The sequence below is a fragment of the Rana temporaria genome, chromosome 8, assembly GCF_905171775.1.
Source record: "Rana temporaria chromosome 8, aRanTem1.1, whole genome shotgun sequence".
Lineage (NCBI taxonomy): Eukaryota > Metazoa > Chordata > Amphibia > Anura > Ranidae > Rana > Rana temporaria.
The window spans coordinates 187,603,701-187,609,014 of record NC_053496.1 but is presented as its reverse complement, the minus strand read 5'-3'; the positions used below and the strand labels follow the sequence as shown (position 1 = coordinate 187,609,014).

Below are 5,314 nucleotides of genomic sequence, written 5' to 3'. Positions count from 1 at the left end.
AGAGGTGAGGGGGATTCTGGGAGGTCACATGACATCACTCTTATCTCTATTAATAAAATACAGACCTGACCGGAGAGGTGAGGAGGATTCTGGGAGGTCACATGACATCACTCTTATCTCTATTAATAATACAGACCTGACCGGAGAGGTGAGGAGGATTCTGGGAGGTCACATGACATCACTCTTATCTCTATTAATAATACACAGACCTGACCGGAGAGGTGAGGAGGATTCTGGGAGGTCACATTATGACATCACTCTTATCTCTATTAATAAAATACAGACCAGACCGGAGAAGTGAGGAGGATTCTGGGAGGTCACATGACATCACTCTTATATCTATTAATAAAACACAGACCTGACCGGAGAGGTGAGGAGGATTCTGGGATTCTAACATGATATTCCTATTGGTTCTCCAATACAGAGATTTCCTCTTGTGAAGTCAGGTGATCATATGACCATCACAGTGTCTCCATGTGACTCCCTAAAACCCGAGAGACACAACATGGAGAAGATTCTAGAAGTTACCAAGAAGATGATGGAGCTGCTGACAGGAGAGGTGAGGAGGATTCTGGGAATTCTGGGACATTATCCAGTAACAGACAATCACTTATCGTATCATTAGGATCTGTACATTATCTGCATTGTTACCATTGATGTCATTTTTATTATATATTCAGAGTGGAGACCTGAGAGATTTTGAAGTTGAGGTTAAAGAAGAGTATAAAGAGGAGGATGAGGAGTATGGAGGGATGGAGGAGTTTTCAGAAGGACACAAGGATATGATGGAGCCACCTAATACCAGAAACCCCCCAGAGAGATGTTCTCGTCCTCTGTATTCCCGGGATTCCACACAGGAAGGTCACACCATCCCCCACCATCATCAGGTAGATGAGGAACAATTATTGGTAGTTCTGATTTATACACACACATGTTTGTTACGATTAATGTTTTATTATATATTCAGAATGGAAACTTCGAGGATCATGATATTCTTGTTAAAGAAGGGTTTCAAGAGGAGGATGAGGAGTATGGAGTGATGGAGGAGTTTTCAGAAGGACACAAGGATATGATGGAGCCACCTAATACCAGGAACCCACCAGAGAGATGTCCCCGTCCTCTGTATTCCCGGGATTCCACACAGGAAGGTCACACCATCCCCCACTGTTACAAGGTTGGTGGAATGGAGCATCTAGAACACAAAAGTGACTCAATGAGATGATGAAAATTTATTCTGTACAGATGATATTCTCTCTCATTTTCTTGGTTTAGAGTGGAGATCCAATCAATATTAAGATTAAATCAGAAGAAGAAGAGACGTATGTGAGGGATGATCAGCAGTCTATGGAGGAGGATGGAATAACGAGGACATTTATAGAGGAGGACACTCCTACAGAGATCAGCACAGGTGGGTCATTAACACTAAATCCATTCCTCCACCCATACTGCTCACTGATTGGTCCAGAGTAGGGCGGGGACTGGGTGATAACAGCCTGTAATTGTTTAGCACATGTGCAGCCGATCGCACTCTTTCAATTGGCAAACTTTGCCTCAAGCGTGGCAAAACCCCCCAGCCATTTGGGTACCACATGCTTGACAAGGCATTTAACCTGCCGCCACTCAGCCCATTGGCAAAAACATCTGAAAGCCGCACAAAAGGGACACAATTCTTCTCCTCCTCACTCCTTACCTTTCATGTCTATATCTCATGGCCTCCACTGATTAGGATGATGGAATAGCAAAGGGTGTCGCAGGTCCTTGAAACAGGAGAGCGTGTCTGTCCACAGACTCTGTTGACCAGCTGACATTTTCGAAAATGAATCATTCCTGGGTTAGCAGCAGCTATCAAGCCTCTGATGCCGACTGTCGCTGATTAAATGTTTTTGGGATGTGGAATCTTTGCAAGGCTGCAACCAATTTTTTTGTTTGACAGGTGTATATACCATATATGAGGGTAGATACTGATGTATGCTACACACTCTGTTCATCTATGGTGAATATATAGACTCAGAGCACCCCATCATCACGCCACGTTTAGTGCATAGTCTGCTCATATCAATGTAAGGTACCATCTTTATATATCTTTATATATACACACATAGTAAGATTGGCAGCTGGCTTGTCCATTTGTCGGGTACCTCATTATAGCCCATTGGGGTGCACTAACCAGACACTACCTACATTGACCTATCCTCTATAGGCCGGTAGGTTCTGCCGATTATTTGTGCATTAGGCAGCGCCACCACCCTCACATACCTACTTTCATCACCTTCCCCTTAGGGGGACAGACTTTTTAGGGGGCAGCAGCCTCAGATCCCAGTCCCAGCGCAGGTTTTTCTTAATATGTATATACCGTATATACTCGTCTATAAAGCAACGTTTTTATGCTGAAAAAGCCCCTCTCGGCTGATACTCCAAGTGAGGGTCCCACTTACCTGTTCTCCGGTGCAGTGCGGGTGTTCTCCGGGCTCTCCCGCTCATCTGCGGGCGCCTGCAGCCTCTGTGGGTGGTCCGATGACTGCCGATATCACCGCTCTTCTTTTCTCATGCCTCTGTGTTGTACGTGCCGTACTGGGCAAGAACCTGCCCACTTCTGTGTGCTGGTACCTGGGGCACACCGCATCCTTGTCAGATGTCAGATGTGGCTGCTCTTCTTCTCCAGCTCTTCTCCAGGGCTGTGACCAATGATGTAACCTTTACAGTCTTACCTGTGCTTGGTCACCCCCCCCCCCCCCCCCCGGCTCCGCCCAAGCATTGCTGAATACAAGTACCGGTATATCTCTGGTCTTGGATATACCGTACTCGGTCTGGTGAAGTCTATCTGTCTTGCTGCATTCTATTGCCAATTGATTTTACTTGTTTATATGTATAGTTGCCTGGACACCACCGTTTTTACTATAAATTGACCTCTTTTAAAGGGGTGTTACAGGTATTTTTTTTTTAAAGCCAGCAGCTACACATACTGCAGCTGCTGGCTTTTAATAAATGGAGACTTACCTGTCCTGCAGTCCCTCGATGTCGGCACCGCAGCTGATGTTTCCCCTCAGCTGTCGGGTGCTGCCGTCGCCATTGCGGGTAAGGGAACCCGGCAGTGTAGCCTTCCGGCTTCGCGCCGGGAACCCTACTCGCTCCTCTCTCCTATTAGCCCGGCGGCCAGGGGACGAGGAGGAGGAGGGAGCCCCGCGGTGATGTCACGGCCGCAGCCGGACTCCCGCAAGTGGGAAAGGATACCTGGTATCCTGTCCCCCCCAAAAGGTGCCAATTGTGGCACCGGAGGGGGGGAGGAATCCGATGAGCAGAAGTTCCACTTTAGGGTGGAGCTCCACTTTAACCACCCTAAGGACCCCTTCACGCCGATATACGTCGGCAGAATGGCACGGCTGGGCACAGGCACGTCCCTGTACGTCCTCTTTTAAGAGCCCAGCCGGTCCGAAGCTCCGTGACCGCGCCCGCGGGACCCGATCGCCGACTGTGTCCCGCGATCAGTCACAGGAGCTGAAGAACGGGGAGAGGTGAGTGTAAACACACCTTCCCCGTTCTTCATTGTGGCAATGTCGGTGATCGCCTGTTGCCTGATATAGGGAAAGACGATCACTGACAGTTTGAAACAGTTTGAAACACATATGAGGTCACACTTAACCCCTTCAGCGCCCCCTAACTCCTAAACTGCCATTGTCATTTTCACAGTAAACAGTGCATTTGTATAGCACTTTTTCCTGCGAAAATGACAATGGTCCCAAAAATGTGTCAAAATTGTCCGATGTGTCCGCCATAATGTCGCAGTCACGAAAAAAATCGCTGATCGTCGCCATTAGTAGTAAAAAAAAAATTATTAATAAAAATGCAATAAAACTATCCCCTATTTTGTAAACGCAAACCAACCGATAAACGCTTATTGCGATTTTTTTTTTTAACAAAAATATGTAGAAGAATACGTATCGGCCTAAACTGAGGAACAATAATGTTTTTTTATATCTTTTTTGGGGGATATTTATTATAGTAAAAAATATTGCATTTTTTCAAAATTGTCGCTCTATTTTTGTTTATAGCGCAAAAAATAAAAACCGCAGAGGTTATCAAATTCCACCAAAAGAAAGATTTATTTGTGGGAAAAAAAGGACGCCAATTTTGTTTGGGAGCCACGTCGCACGACCGCGCAATAGTCAGTTAAAGCGACTCAATGCCGAATCGCAAAAAAGGGGCAAGGTCCTTAACCTGCAATAATGGTCCGGGTCTTAAGTGGTTAAGAACTATAACTAGGGCTTATTTTTGGAGTAGGGCTTACGGTATATTTTGAAAATTCAATCGCTATGGTAAGGCATTCTTTTTCAAAGTCTTTTTTTTTTTTTTTTTTCATCCTGTTAGAAATGGATCCCAATGCTTCTTATCCTGGACCAAAACAGAAACGCAGGTCATACAAAGCCGGTTTCAAACTTATGGTTGTGTCAAGAGCGGAAGAAACCAATAACAGTGTCGCAAGTAGGGAATTTTGCGTTGACGAAAAACAAGTGAGGGAGTGGCGGAAAATGAAAGCGGACTTGGAAAAGATTCCGGAGGCGAAAAAAGCTCGACGGGGTTTAACGACGTCGTATGTCGCTCTAGAGACTGAGTTGCATAAATGGATTATGGAGTGTCTTCGAAACGGTTACGCCGTGACGCGCATGGGTATTCGCTATCGGGCCCTTCAAATGGCTAAAGATGACAAATTAAAAGCACCAGGCATCGAAAAATTCGGGGCGTCGGCGGGATGGTGTACCCGCTTTATGAATAGGTTTGCCTTATGTTTGCCGTAGAACAAAGATCGCGCAGAAGTTACCTTGACGAAAAAGTGATGTCATTCATTCAGAAAACAAAGAAGGATCCATAAGTATGACCTGGGAGATATTGCGAATTTGGATGAAACGCCTACGACCTTTGATCTTCCAAGCAACCGAACTGTGGCAGGTTCGGGAGACAAAACTATTTTACTTGGAACCACAGGAAATGGAAAAAAAAAACATTATTTCAGAGTCGTTCCGTCACGTTTTGGCTAATGCAGGCATGTCCAAAGTCCGGCCCGCGGGCCGCGGTTGGTTCCTGTTTTGGACGGGCCGCCTGGTAATTTTGACATAAATATCTTTTGTGGCTCCCAATGAATCCCAGAGCTCCGGGGGCAACAAAAGATATATATATATATGCTGGCTGCCTTGGAGGGGACGAGTGCCGTACATACAGGAGAGAATCATCAGGCCTTCAGAAAAAAACTCAAGACCCACCTATTCTGAAGGCCAAATTAGAAGGAAATGGATACCAAGCGGTCACGGAGCTCGCGGCA

General features: G+C 46.0%; 1 long non-coding RNA gene across 1 annotated transcript; it reads left to right on the top strand.

Moving 5' to 3' along the window:
* Positions 1 to 1,368: 1,368 nt before the first annotated feature.
* LOC120909731 lies at positions 1,369 to 4,979 on the top strand. Its single transcript, XR_005741367.1, has 2 exons — positions 1,369 to 1,408; positions 4,366 to 4,979. It is a non-coding gene; the product is annotated as an uncharacterized LOC120909731 (long non-coding RNA).
* The last annotated feature ends 335 nt before the right edge of the window (positions 4,980 to 5,314 follow it).